This window comes from Chiloscyllium punctatum, chromosome 37 (genome assembly GCF_047496795.1).
Source record: "Chiloscyllium punctatum isolate Juve2018m chromosome 37, sChiPun1.3, whole genome shotgun sequence".
Classification (NCBI taxonomy): domain Eukaryota; kingdom Metazoa; phylum Chordata; class Chondrichthyes; order Orectolobiformes; family Hemiscylliidae; genus Chiloscyllium; species Chiloscyllium punctatum.
In genome coordinates, this window is record NC_092775.1 from 2,736,425 (window position 1) to 2,752,144 (window position 15,720).

The window sequence follows — 15,720 nt, forward strand, 5'->3', positions numbered from 1 at the left end:
AGGTTCTCACTGTCAACCCGATCTAACCCCCTAATCATCTTGTACACCTCTATCAAATCACCCCTAAACCTTCTTTTCTCCAATGAAAACAACCCCAAGTGCCTCAGCCTTTCCTCATAGGATTTTCCTACCATACCAGGCAACATCCTGGTAAACTTCCTCTGCACCCGTTCCAGTGCCTCCACATCCTTCCTATAGTATGGCGACCAAAACTGCACACAATATTCCAGATGCGGCCGCACCAGAGTCTTATACAACTGCAGCATGACCTCAGGACTCCAGAACTAAATTCCTCTACCAATAAAAGCCAGTACGCCATATGCCTTCTTCACTGCACTATTTACCTGGGTGGCAACTTTCAGAGATCTGTGTACATGGACACCAAGATCCCTCTGCTCTTCCACACTACCAAGTAGTCTACCATTAGCCCAGTAATCCATCTTTTTATTTCTCTTACCAAAGTGAATCACTTCACACTTAGCTACATTGAACTCCATTTGCCACCTTTCTGCCCAGCTCTGCAGCTTCTCTATATCCCGCTGTAACCTGCCATATCCTTCCTCACTGTCTACAACTCCTCCGACTTTCGTATCATCCGCAAACTTGCTCACCCAACCTTCTAACCCTTCCTCCAGGTCATTTATAAAAATGACAAACAGCAATGGTCCCAAAACAGATCCTTGCGGAACACCGCTAGTGACGGCACTCCAAGATGAACCTTTGCCATCAACTACCACCCTCTGTCTTCTTCCAGAGAGCCAATTCCTAATCCAAACCTCCAACTCACCTTCAATGCCATATCTCTGTATTTTCTGCAGTAGCCTACCATGGGGGACCTTATCAAACGCCTTACTAAAATCCATATATACCACATCTACCGCTTTCCCCTCATCTACCTCCTGGAAATGATGTTCATGTAGGTTCTCGGAGTGATGTTCACGCAGTTTCTGGGAGTGATGATGAACCTGTTTCTGGGAGTGATGATCATGCAGTTTCTGGGAGTGATGATCACCCAGTTTCTGAGAGTGATGTTCTGCCAGTGTCTGGGAGTGATGATCACGCAGTTTCTGGGAGTGATGATCACTCAGTTTAAGTGGAGTGATGATCGCCCAATTTCTGGGAGTGATGATCAGCCAATTTCTGGTAGTGCGATCAGCTCGTTGCTGGGAGTGATGATCACTCAGTTTCTGGGAGTGATGGTCATCCACTTTCTGGGAGTTATGATCAACCTGTTTCTGGGAGTGAGGATCATGCAGTTTCTGGGAGTGAGATCAACTGGCTTCTGGGAGTGATGATCAGCCAGTTTCTGGGAGTGAGATCAGCTCGTTTCCGGGAGTGATGATCATCCAGTTTCTGGGAGTGATGATCACAGAGTTTCTGGGAGTGATGATCACGCAGGTTCTGGGAGTGATGATCAGCCAGTTTCTGGGAGTGATGATCAACCTGTTTCTGGGAGTGATGATCACCTGTTTCTGGGAATGATGATCATGCAGTTTCTGGGAGTGATGTTCACGCTGTTTCTGGGAGTGATGAGCACTCAGTTTCTGGAGTGATGATGAGCCAGTTTCTGTGAATGATGATCATCCAGTTTCAGAGAGTGATGATCACCCAGTTTCTGAGAGTGATGTTCTGCCAGTGTCTGGGAGTGATGATCACGCAGTTTCTGGGAGTGATGATCACTCAGTTTAAGTGGAGTGATGATCGCCCAATTTCTGGGAGTGATGATCAGCCAGTTTCTGTGCGTGATGATCATCCAGTTTCTGTGAGTGATGATTGCCTGGTTTCTGCCAGTGATAATCAACCTGTTTCTGGAAATGATGTTCATGTAGGTTCTCGGAGTGATGTTCACGCAGTTTCTGGGAGTGATGATGAACCTGTTTCTGGGAGTGATGATCATGCAGTTTCTGGGAGTGATGATCATGCAGTTTCTTGGAGTGAGATCAACTGGTTTCTGGGAGTGATGATCAGCCAGTTTCTGGGGGTGACGATCAGCCAGTTTCTGGGAATGATGATCAGCCAGATTCTGTGAGTGATGATTGCCTGGTTTCTGGCAGTGATGATCAAGCAGTTTCTGGAAATGATGATCATGCAGTTTCTGGGAGTGATGATCACGCAGTTTCTGGGTGTGATGATCAACCAGTTTCTGGGAGTGATGATCACAGTTTCTGGAAGTGAGATCAACTGGTTTCTGGGAGTGATGATCAGCCAGTTTGTGGGAGTGATGATCACCCACTTTCAGGGAGTGATGATCACCCAGTTTCTGGGAGTGATGATCACCCAGTTTCTGAGAGTGATGATCATGCAGTTTCTGGGCGTGATGAACATGCAGTTTCTGGGAGTGATGATCACAGTTTCTGGGAGTGAGATCAACTGGTTTTCTGGGAGTGATGATCAGCCAGTTTGTGGGAGTGATGATCACTCAGTTTCTGGGAGTGATAATCAGCCAGTATCTGGGAGTGATGATCAGCCAGTTTCTGTGAGTGATGATCATCCAGTTTCTTGGAGTGATGATCATCCAGTATCTGGGAGTCATGATCATCCAGTTTCAGGGAGTGATGATCACCCAGTTTCTGGGAGTGATAATCAGCCAGTATCTGGGAGTGATGATCAGCCAGTTTCTGTGAGTGATGATCATCCAGTTTCTTGGAGTGATGATCATCCAGTTTCAGGGAGTCATGATCATCCAGTTTCAGGGAGTGATGATCACCCAGTTTCTGGGAGTGATGATCATCCAGTTTCAGGGAGTGATGATCACCTGGTTTCTGGGAGTGACAATCACCTCGTTTCTGTGAGTGATGATCATCCAGTTTAAGGGAGTGATGATCACACAGTTTCTGGGAGTGATGATCAACTGGTTTCTGGGAGTGATGATCACGCAGTTTCTGGGAGTGATGATCATCCACTTTCAGGGTGTGATGATCACCCAATTTCTGTGAGTGATGATCACCCACTTTCTGTGAGTGATGATCACCCAGTTTGTGGGAGTTTTGATCATCCAGTTTCAGGGAGTGATGATCACCCAGTTTCTGAGTGTGATGTTCAGCCCGTGTCTGGGAGTGATGATCATCCAGTTTCTGGGAGTGATGATCATGCAGTTTCTGGGTGTGATGATCATCCGGTTTTTGTGAGTGATGATTACCTGGTTTCTGTCAGTGATAATCAACCTGTTTCTGGAAATGATGATCATGCAGTTTCTAGGAGTGATGTTCACGCAGTTTCTGGGATTGATGCTCAACGTTTTTCTGGGAGTGATGATCATGCAGTTTCTGGGAGTGATGATCACGCAGTTTCTGGGAGTGATGATCAACGTGTTTCTGGAAATGATGATCATGCAGTTTCTGGGAGTGATGATCATGCAGTTTCTGGGAGTGAGATCAGCTCGTTTCCGGGAGTGATGATCATCCAGTTTCTGGGAGTGATGATCACAGAGTTTCTGGGAGTGATGATCACGCAGGTTCTGGGAGTGATGATCAGCCAGTTTCTGGGAGTGATGATCAACCTGTTTCTGGGAGTGATGATCACCTGTTTCTGGGAGTGATGATCATGCAGTTTCTGGGAGTGATGTTCACGCTGTTTCTGGGAGTGATGATCACCTGTTTCTGGGAGTGATGATCATGCAGTTTCTGGGAGTGATGTTCACGCTGTTTCTGGGAGTGATGAGCACTCAGTTTGTGGAGTGATGATGAGCCAGTTTCTGTGAGTGATGATCATCCAGTTTCAGGGAGTGATGATCACCCAGTTTCTGAGAGTGATGTTCTGCCAGTGTCTGGGAGTGATGATCACGCAGTTTCTGGGAGTGATGATCACTCAGTTTAAGTGGAGTGATGATCGCCCAATTTCTGGGAGTGATGATCAGCCAATTTCTGGTAGTGCGATCAGCTCGTTGCTGGGAGTGATGATCATCCACTTTCTGGGAGTGATGATCACGCAGGTTCTGGGAGTGATGATCAGCCAGTTTCTGGGAGTGATGATCACGCAGTTTCTGGGAGTGATGATCACCTGTTTCTGGGAGTGATGATCATGCAGTTTCTGGGAGTGATGTTCACGCTGTTTCTGGGAGTGATGAGCACTCAGTTTCTGGAGTGATGATGAGCCAGTTTCTGTGAGTGATGATCATCCAGTTTCAGGGAGTGATGATCACCGAGTTTCTGAGAGTGATGTTCTGCCAGTGTCTGGGAGTGATGATCACGCAGTTTCTGGGAGTGATGATCACTCAGTTTAAGTGGAGTGATGATCGCCCAATTTCTGGGAGTGATGATCAGCCAATTTCTGGTAGTGTGATCAGCTCGTTGCTGGGAGTGATGATCATCCACTTTCTGGGAGTGATGATCAACCTGTTTCTGGGAGTGAGGATCATGCAGTTTCTGGGAGTGAGATCAACTGGCTTCTGGGAGTGATGATCAGCCAGTTTCTGGGAGTGAGATCAGCTCGTTTCCGGGAGTGATGATCATCCAGTTTCTGGGAGTGATGATCACAGAGTTTCTGGGAGTGATGATCAGCCAGTTTCTGGGAGTGATGATCAGCCAGTTTCTGGGAGTGATGATCAACCTGTTTCTGGGAGTGATGATCACCTGTTTCTGGGAATGATGATCATGCAGTTTCTGGGAGTGATGTTCACGCTGTTTCTGGGAGTGATGAGCACTCAGTTTCTGGAGTGATGATGAGCCAGTTTCTGTGAGTGATGATCATCCAGTTTCAGGGAGTGATGATCACCCAGTTTCTGAGAGTGATGTTCTGCCAGTGTCTGGGAGTGATGATCACGCAGTTTCTGGGAGTGATGATCACTCAGTTTAAGTGGAGTGATGATCGCCCAATTTCTGGGAGTGATGATCAGCCAGTTTCTGTGCGTGATGATCATCCAGTTTCTGTGAGTGATGATTGCCTGGTTTCTGCCAGTGATAATCAACCTGTTTCTGGAAATGATGTTCATGTAGGTTCTCGGAGTGATGTTCACGCAGTTTCTGGGAGTGATGATGAACCTGTTTCTGGGAGTGATGATCATGCAGTTTCTGGGAGTGATGATCATGCAGTTTCTGGGAGTGAGATCAACTGGTTTCTGGGAGTGATGATCAGCCAGTTTCTGGGGGTGATGATCAGCCAGTTTCTGGGAATGATGATCAGCCAGATTCTGTGAGTGATGATTGCCTGGTTTCTGGCAGTGATGATCAAGCAGTTTCTGGAAATGATGATCATGCAGTTTCTGGGAGTGATGATCACGCAGTTTCTGGGTGTGATGATCAACCAGTTTCTGGGAGTGATGATCACAGTTTCTGGAAGTGAGATCAACTGGTTTCTGGGAGTGATGATCAGCCAGTTTGTGGGAGTGATGATCACCCACTTTCAGGGAGTGATGATCACCCAGTTTCTGGGAGTGATGATCACCCAGTTTCTGAGAGTGATGATCATGCAGTTTCTGGGCGTGATGAACATGCAGTTTCTGGGAGTGATGATCACAGTTTCTGGGAGTGAGATCAACTGGTTTCTGGGAGTGATGATCAGCCAGTTTGTGGGAGTGATGATCACTCAGTTTCTGGGAGTGATATTCAGCCAGTATCTGGGAGTGATGATCAGCCAGTTTCTGTGAGTGATGATCATCCAGTTTCTTGGAGTGATGATCATCCAGTTTCAGGGAGTCATGATCATCCAGTTTCAGGGAGTGATGATCACCCAGTTTCTGTGAGTGATGATCATGCAGTTTCAGGGAGTGATGATCATCCTGTTTCTGGGCTTGATGATCACGTAGTTTCTGGGAGTGATGATCATCCAGTTTCAGGGAGTGATGATCAGCCAGTTTCTGGGGTTGATGATCAGCCACTTTCAGGGAGTGATGTTCACCCAGTTTGTGGGAGTGATGATCATCCAGTTTCAGGGATTGATGATGACCCAGTTTCTGAGAGTGATGATCACTCAGCTTCTGGGAGTGATGATCACCCTGTTTGTGGGAGGGATGATCATCCAGTTTCTGGGAGTGATGATTATCCAGTTTCTGGGAGTGATAATCATCCAGTTTCTGGGAGTGATGATCATCCAGTTTCTGTGAGTAATGATCATCCATTTTCAGGGAGTGATGATCACCCAGTTTCTGGGAGTGATGATCAGCTAGTTTCTGGGCGTGATGATCATGCAGATTCTGGGGGTGATGATCAGTCAGTTTCTGGGTGTGATGATCATCCAGTGTCTGGGAGTGATGATCAGCCAGTTTCTGTGAGTGATGAACATGCAGTTTCTGGGTGGGATGATCGCCTGGTATCTGGGAGTGATGATCAGCCAGTCTCTGGGAGTGCGATCAGCTCGTTGCTGGGAGTGTTGATCACTCAGTTTCTGGGAGTGATGGTCATCCACTTTCTGGGAGTGATGATCAACCTGTTTCAGGGAGTGAGGATCATGCAGTTTCTGGGAGTGAGATCAACTGGCTTCTGGGAGTGATGATCAGCCAGTTTCTGGGAGTGAGATCAGCTCGTTTCCGGGAGTGATGATCATCCAGTTTCTGGGAGTGATGATCACAGAGTTTCTGGGAGTGATGATCACGCAGGTTCTGGGAGTGATGATCAGCCAGTTTCTGGGAGTGATGATCAGCCAGTTTCTGGGAGTGATGATCAACCTGTTTCTGGGAGTGATGATCACCTGTTTCTGGGAATGATGATCATGCAGTTTCTGGGAGTGATGTTCACGCTGTTTCTGGGAGTGATGAGCACTCAGTTTCTGGAGTGATGATGAGCCAGTTTCTGTGAGTGATGATCATCCAGTTTCAGGGAGTGATGATCACCCAGTTTCTGAGAGTGATGTTCTGCCAGTGTCTGGGAGTGATGATCACGCAGTTTCTGGGAGTGATGATCACTCAGTTTAAGTGGAGTGATGATCGCCCAATTTCTGGGAGTGATGATCAGCCAGTTTCTGTGCGTGATGATCATCCAGTTTCTGTGAGTGATGATTGCCTGGTTTCTGCCAGTGATAATCAACCTGTTTCTGGAAATGATGTTCATGTAGGTTCTCGGAGTGATGTTCACGCAGTTTCTGGGAGTGATGATGAACCTGTTTCTGGGAGTGATGATCATGCAGTTTCTGGGAGTGATGATCATGCAGTTTCTGGGAGTGAGATCAACTGGTTTCTGGGAGTGATGATCAGCCAGTTTCTGGGGGTGATGATCAGCCAGTTTCTGGGAATGATGATCAGCCAGATTCTGTGAGTGATGATTGCCTGGTTTCTGGCAGTGATGATCAAGCAGTTTCTGGAAATGATGATCATGCAGTTTCTGGGAGTGATGATCACACAGTTTCTGGGTGTGATGATCAACCAGTTTCTGGGAGTGATGATCACAGTTTCTGGAAGTGAGATCAACTGGTTTCTGGGAGTGATGATCAGCCAGTTTGTGGGAGTGATGATCACCCACTTTCAGGGAGTGATGATCACCCAGTTTCTGGGAGTGATGATCACCCAGTTTCTGAGAGTGATGATCATGCAGTTTCTGGGCGTGATGAACATGCAGTTTCTGGGAGTGATGATCACAGTTTCTGGGAGTGAGATCAACTGGTTTCTGGGAGTGATGATCAGCCAGTTTGTGGGAGTGATGATCACTCAGTTTCTGGGAGTGATAATCAGCCAGTATCTGGGAGTGATGATCAGCCAGTTTCTGTGAGTGATGATCATCCAGTTTCTTGGAGTGATGATCATCCAGTTTCAGGGAGTCATGATCATCCAGTTTCAGGGAGTGATGATCACCCAGTTTCTGGGAGTGATAATCAGCCAGTATCTGGGAGTGATGATCAGCCAGTTTCTGTGAGTGATGATCATCCAGTTTCTTGGAGTGATGATCATCCAGTTTCAGGGAGTGATGATCATCCAGTTTCAGGGAGTGATGATCACCCAGTTTCTGGGAGTGATGATCATCCAGTTTCAGGGAGTGATGATCACCTGGTTTCTGGGAGTGACAATCACCTCGTTTCTGTGAGTGATGATCATCCAGTTTAAGGGAGTGATGATCACACAGTTTCTGGGAGTGATGATCAACTGGTTTCTGGGAGTGATGATCACGCAGTTTCTGGGAGTGATGATCACCCACTTTTGGGGAGTGTTGATCACCCAGGTTCTGGAAGTGATGATCACGCAGTTTCTGCGAGTGATAATTGCCCAGTTTCTGGGTGTGATGATCATCCAGTTTCAAGGAGTGACGATCCCCCAGTTTCTGGGAGTGATGATCACCTGGTTTCTGTGAGTGATGGTCATCCAGTTTCTGGGAGTGATGATCATCCACTTTCAGGGTGTGATGATCACCCAATTTCTGTGAGTGATGATCACCCACTTTCTGTGAGTGATGATCACCCAGTTTGTGGGAGTTTTGATCATCCAGTTTCAGGGAGTGATGATCACCCAGTTTCTGAGTGTGATGTTCAGCCCGTGTCTGGGAGTGATGATCATCCAGTTTCTGGGAGTGATGATCATGCAGTTTCTGGGTGTGATGATCATCCGGTTTTTGTGAGTGATGATTACCTGGTTTCTGTCAGTGATAATCAACCTGTTTCTGGAAATGATGATCATGCAGTTTCTAGGAGTGATGTTCACGCAGTTTCTGGGATTGATGATCACTCAGTTTCTGGGTGTGATGATCAGCCAGTTTCTGGGATTGATGATCACCCAGTTTTTGTGAGTAATGATCATCTAGTTTCAGGGAGTGATGATCGCCCAGTTTCTGGGAGTGATGATCACCCAGTTTCTGGGAGTGATGATCATCCAGTTTCAGGGAGTGATGATCACCTGGTTTCTGGGAGTGACAATCACCTCGTTTCTGTGAGTGATGATCATCCAGTTTAAGGGAGTGATGATCACACAGTTTCTGGGAGTGATGATCAACTGGTTTCTGGGAGTGATGATCACGCAGTTTCTGGGAGTGATGATCACCCACTTTTGGGGAGTGTTGATCACCCAGGTTCTGGAAGTGATGATCACGCAGTTTCTGCGAGTGATAATTGCCCAGTTTCTGGGTGTGATGATCATCCAGTTTCAAGGAGTGACGATCCCCCAGTTTCTGGGAGTGATGATCACCTGGTTTCTGTGAGTGATGGTCATCCAGTTTCTGGGAGTGATGATCATCCACTTTCAGGGTGTGATGATCACCCAATTTCTGTGAGTGATGATCACCCACTTTCTGTGAGTGATGATCACCCAGTTTGTGGGAGTTTTGATCATCCAGTTTCAGGGAGTGATGATCACCCAGTTTCTGAGTGTGATGTTCAGCCCGTGTCTGGGAGTGATGATCATCCAGTTTCTGGGAGTGATGATCATGCAGTTTCTGGGTGTGATGATCATCCGGTTTTTGTGAGTGATGATTACCTGGTTTCTGTCAGTGATAATCAACCTGTTTCTGGAAATGATGATCATGCAGTTTCTAGGAGTGATGTTCACGCAGTTTCTGGGATTGATGATCACTCAGTTTCTGGGTGTGATGATCAGCCAGTTTCTGGGATTGATGATCACCCAGTTTTTGTGAGTAATGATCATCTAGTTTCAGGGAGTGATGATCGCCCAGTTTCTGGGTGTGATGATCATCCAGTTTCTGGGAGTGATGATCATCCAGTTTCATGGAGTGATGATCACCCAGTTTCTTGGAGTGATGATCAGCCAGTTTCTGGGCGTGATGATCATGCAGTTTCTGGGAGTGATGGTCAGTCAGTTTCTGAGTGTGATGATCACCCAGTGTCTGGGAGTGATAATCAGCCAGTTTCTGTGAGTGATGAACATGCAGTTCCTGGGTGGGATGATCGCCTGGTATCTGGGAGTGATGATCAGCCAGTTTCTGGGAGTGCGATCAGCTCGTTTCTGGGAGTAATGATCATGCAGTTGCTGGGAGTGATGATCACTCAGTTTCTGGGAGTGATGGTCATCCACTTTCTGGGAGTAATGATCACTCAGTTTCTGGGAGTGATGATCATGCATTTTCTGGGAGTGAGATCATGCAGTTTCTGGGAGTGATGATTAACCTGTTTCTGGGAGTGATGGTCATGCAGTTTCTGGGAGTGATGATCATCCAGTTTCTGGGAGTGATGATCACAAAGTTTCTGGGAGTGATGATCAGCCAGTTTCTGGGAGTGATGATGACGCAGTTTCTGGGAGTGTTGATCAACCTGTTTCTGGGAGTGATGGTCATGCAGTTTCTGGGAGTGATGTTCACGCAGATTCTGGGAGTGATGATCACGCAGTTTCTGGGAGTGATGATCATCCAGTTTCCGTGAGTGATGATTGCCTGGTTTCTGGCAGTGATGATCAACCTGTTTCTGGAAGTGGTGATCATGCAGTTTCTGGGAGTGATGATCAACCTGTTTCTGGGAGTGATGGTCATGCAGTTTCTGGGAGTGATGTTCACGCAGATTCTGGGAATGATGATCACGCTGTTTCTGGGAGTGATGATCACTCAGTTTACGTGGAGTGATGATCAGCCTGTTTCTGGAAGTGATGATCACGCAGTTTCTGGGAGTGATGATCAACCTGTTTCTGGGAGTGATAGTCAGGCAGTTTCTGGGAGTGATGTTCGCGCAGATTTTGGGAGTGATGATCACGCAGTTTTGGGGAGTGATGATCACTCAGTTTAAGTGGAGTGATGATCATCCAGTTTCTGTGCCTGATGATCATCCAGTTTCCGTGAGTGATGATTGCCTTGTTTCTGGCAGTGATGATCAACCTGTTTCTGGAAGTGATGATCATGCAGTTTCTGGGTGTGATGTTCACGCTGTTTCAGGGAGTGATGATCACCCAGTTTCTGAGAGTGATGTTCCGCCAGTGTCTGGGAGTGATATCATCCAGTTTCTGGGAGTGCTGATCATCCAGTTTCTGGGTGTGATGATTGCCTGGTTTCTGGGGGTGATGATCACGCAGTTTCTGGGATGGATGATCAGCCAGTTTCTGGGAGTGATGATCAGCCAGATTCTGTGAGTGATGATTGCCGGGTTTCTGGGAGTGATGATCAACCTGTTTCTGGAAATGATGATCATGCAGTTTCTGGGAGTCATTATCACGCAGTTTCTGGGAGTGATGATGAACCTGTTACTGGGAGTGATGATCATGCAGTTTCTGGGAGTGAGATCAACTGGTTTCTGGGAGTGATGATTAGCCAGATTCTGGGAGTGATGATCAGCCAGTCTCTGGGAGTGATGATCAGACTGTTTCTGGGAGTGATAATTGCCTGGTTTCTGGGTGTGATGATCACCCTGTTTGTGGGAGGGATGATCATCCAGTTTCTGGGAGTGATGATCATGCAGTTTCTGGGAGTGATGATCACCCAGTTTGTGGGAGGGATGATCATCCAGTTTCTGGGAGTGATGATCATCCAGTTTCTGGGAGTGATAATCATCCAGTTTCTGGGAGTGATAATCATCCAGTTTCTGGGAGTGATGATCATCCAGTTTCAGAGAGTGATGATCACCTGGTTTCTGGGAGTGACAATCACCTAGTTTCTGTGAGTGATGATCATCCAGTTTCAGGGAGTGATGATCACCCAGTTTCTGAGAGTGATGATCACGCAGTTTCTGGGCGTGATGATCACCCAGTTTCTGGGAGTGATGATCAAAGTTTCTGGAAGTGAGATCAACTGGTTTCTGGGAGTGATGATCAGCCCATTTCTGGGAGTGATGATCACGCAGTTTCTGGGTGTGATGATCACCCACTTTCAGGGAGTGATGATCACCCAGTTTCTAGGTGTGATGATCACACTGTTTCTGGGAGTGATGATCACAGTTTCTGGGAGTGAGATCAACTGGTTTCTGGGAGTGATGATCACCCAGTTTCTGGGAGTGATGATCACCCACTTTCAGGGAGTGTTGATAACCCAGGTTCTGGAAGTGATGATCATGCAGTTTCTGCGAGTGATGATCGCCCGGTTTCTGGGTGTGATGATCAGCCAGTTTCTGTGAGTGATGAACATGCAGTTTCTGGGTGGGATGATCGCCTGGTATCTGGGAGTGATGATCAGCCAATTTCTGGTAGTGCGATCAGCTCGTTGCTGGGAGTGATGATCACTCAGTTTCTGGGAGTGATGGTCATCCACTTTCTGGGAGTGATGATCAACCTGTTTCTGGGAGTGACAATCACCTAGTTTCTGTGAGTGATGATCATCCAGTTTCAGGGAGTGATGATCACCCAGTTTCTGAGAGTGATGATCACGCAGTTTCTGGGCGTGATGATCAACCAGTTTCTGGGAGTGATGATCAAAGTTTCTGGAAGTGAGATCAACTGGTTTCTGGGAGTGATGATCAGCCCATTTCTGGGAGTGATGATCACGCAGTTTCTGGGTGTGATGATCACCCACTTTCAGGGAGTGATGATCACCCTGTTTCTATGAGTGATAATCACACTGTTTCTGGGAGTGATGATCACAGTTTCTGGGAGTGAGATCAACTGGTTTCTGGGAGTGATGATCACCCAGTTTCTAGGAGTGATGATCACACTGTTTCTGGGAGTGATGATCACAGTTTCTGGGAGTGAGATCAACTGGTTTCTGGGAGTGATGATCACCCAGTTTCTGGGAGTGATGATCACCCACTTTCAGGGAGTGTTGATAACCCAGGTTCTGGAAGTGATGATCATGCAGTTTCTGCGAGTGATGATCGCCCGGTTTCTGGGTGTGATGATCAGCCAGTTTCTGTGAGTGATGAACATGCAGTTTCTGGGTGGGATGATCGCCTGGTATCTGGGAGTGATGATCAGCCAATTTCTGGTCGTGCGATCAGCTCGTTGCTGGGAGTGATGATCACTCAGTTTCTGGGAGTGATGGTCATCCACTTTCTGGGAGTGATGATCAACCTGTTTCTGGGAGTGAGGATCATGCAGTTTCTGGGAGTGAGATCAACTGGCTTCTGGGAGTGATGATCAGCCAGTTTCTGGGAGTGAGATCAGCTCGTTTCCGGGAGTGATGATCATCCAGTTTCTGGGAGTGATGATCACAGAGTTTCTGGGAGTGATGATCACGCAGGTTCTGGGAGTGATGATCAGCCAGTTTCTGGGAGTGATGATCAACCTGTTTCTGGGAGTGATGATCACGCAGTTTCTGGGAGTGATGATCATGCAGTTTCTGCGAGTTATGATCACTCAGTTTCTGGGAGTGATGATCTGCCAGTTTCTGGGCGTGATGCTCATGCAGCTTCTGGGATTGATGATCAGTCAGTTTCTGGGTGTGATGATCACCCAGTGTCTGGGAGTGATGATCAGCCAGTTTCTGTGAGTGATGAACATGCAGTTTCTGGGTGGGATGATCGCCTGGTATCTGGGAGTGATGATCAGCCAATTTCTGGTAGTGCGATCAGCTCGTTGCTGGGAGTGATGATCACTCAGTTTCTGGGAGTGATGGTCATCCACTTTCTGGGAGTGATGATCAACCTGTTTCTGGGAGTGAGGATCATGCAGTTTCTGGGAGTGAGATCAACTGGCTTCTGGGAGTGATGATCAGCCAGTTTCTGGGAGTGAGATCAGCTCGTTTCCGGGAGTGATGATCATCCAGTTTCTGGGAGTGATGATCACAGAGTTTCTGGGAGTGATGATCACGCAGGTTCTGGGAGTGATGATCAGCCAGTTTCTGGGAGTGATGATCAGCCAGTTTCTGGGAGTGATGATCAACCTGTTTCTGGGAGTGATGATCACCTGTTTCTGGGAATGATGATCATGCAGTTTCTGGGAGTGATGTTCACGCTGTTTCTGGGAGTGATGAGCACTCAGTTTCTGGAGTGATGATGAGCCAGTTTCTGTGAGTGATGATCATCCAGTTTCAGGGAGTGATGATCACCCAGTTTCTGAGAGTGATGTTCTGCCAGTGTCTGGGAGTGATGATCACGCAGTTTCTGGGAGTGATGATCACTCAGTTTAAGTGGAGTGATGATCGCCCAATTTCTGGGAGTGATGATCAGCCAGTTTCTGTGCGTGATGATCATCCAGTTTCCGTGAGTGATGATTGCCTGGTTTCTGCCAGTGATAATCAACCTGTTTCTGGAAATGATGTTCATGTAGGTTCTCGGAGTGATGTTCACGCAGTTTCTGGGAGTGATGATGAACCTGTTTCTGGGAGTGATGATCATGCAGTTTCTGGGAGTGATGATCATGCAGTTTCTGGGAGTGAGATCAACTGGTTTCTGGGAGTGATGATCAGCCAGTTTCTGGGGGTGATGATCAGCCAGTTTCTGGGAATGATGATCAGCCAGATTCTGTGAGTGATGATTGCCTGGTTTCTGGCAGTGATGATCAAGCAGTTTCTGGAAATGATGATCATGCAGTTTCTGGGAGTGATGATCACGCAGTTTCTGGGAGTGATGATCAACCAGTTTCTGGGAGTGATGATCACAGTTTCTGGAAGTGAGATCAACTGGTTTCTGGGAGTGATGATCAGCCAGTTTGTGGGAGTGATGATCACCCACTTTCAGGGAGTGATGATCACCCAGTTTCTGGGAGTGATGATCACCCAGTTTCTGAGAGTGATGATCATGCAGTTTCTGGGCGTGATGAACATGCAGTTTCTGGGAGTGATGATCACAGTTTCTGGGAGTGAGATCAACTGGTTTCTGGGAGTGATGATCAGCCAGTTTGTGGGAGTGATGATCACTCAGTTTCTGGGAGTGATAATCAGCCAGTATCTGGGAGTGATGATCAGCCAGTTTCTGTGAGTGATGATCATCCAGTTTCTTGGAGTGATGATCATCCAGTTTCAGGGAGTCATGATCATCCAGTTTCAGGGAGTGATGATCACCCAGTTTCTGTGAGTGATGAGCATGCAGTTTCAGGGAGTGATGATCATCCTGTTTCTGGGCTTGATGATCACGTAGTTTCTGGGAGTGATGATCATCCAGTTTCAGGGAGTGATGATCAGCCAGTTTCTGGGGTTGATGATCAGCCACTTTCAGGGAGTGATGTTCACCCAGTTTGTGGGAGTGATGATCATCCAGTTTCAGGGGTTGATGATGACCCAGTTTCTGAGAGTGATGATCACTCAGCTTCTGGGAGTGATGATCACCCTGTTTGTGGGAGGGATGATCATCCAGTTTCTGGGAGTGATGATTATCCAGTTTCTGGGAGTGATAATCATCCAGTTTCTGGGAGTGATGATCATCCAGTTTCTGTGAGTAATGATCATCCGTTTTCAGGGAGTGATGATCACCCAGTTTCTGGGAGTGATGATCAGCTAGTTTCTGGGCGTGATGATCAGCCAGTTTCTGTGAGTGATGATCATCCAGTTTCTTGGAGTGATGATCATCCAGTTTCAGGGACCCATGATCATCCAGTTTCAGGGAGTGATGATCACCCAGTTTCTGGGAGTGATGATCATCCAGTTTCAGGGAGTGATGATCACCTGGTTTCTGGGAGTGACAATCACCTCGTTTCTGTGAGTGATGATCATCCAGTTTAAGGGAGTGATGATCACACAGTTTCTGGGAGTGATGATCAACTGGTTTCTGGGAGTGATGATCACGCAGTTTCTGGGAGTGATGATCACTCAGTTTAAGTGGAGTGATGATCGCCCAATTTCTGGGAGTGATGATCAGCCAGTTTCTGTGCGTGATGATCATCCAGTTTCCGTGAGTGATGATTGCCTGGTTTCTGCCAGTGATAATCAACCTGTTTCTGGAAATGATGTTCATGTAGGTTCTCGGAGTGATGTTCACGCAGTTTCTGGGAGTGATGATGAACCTGTTTCTGGGAGTGATGATCATGCAGTTTCTGGGAGTGATGATCATGCAGTTTCTGGGAGT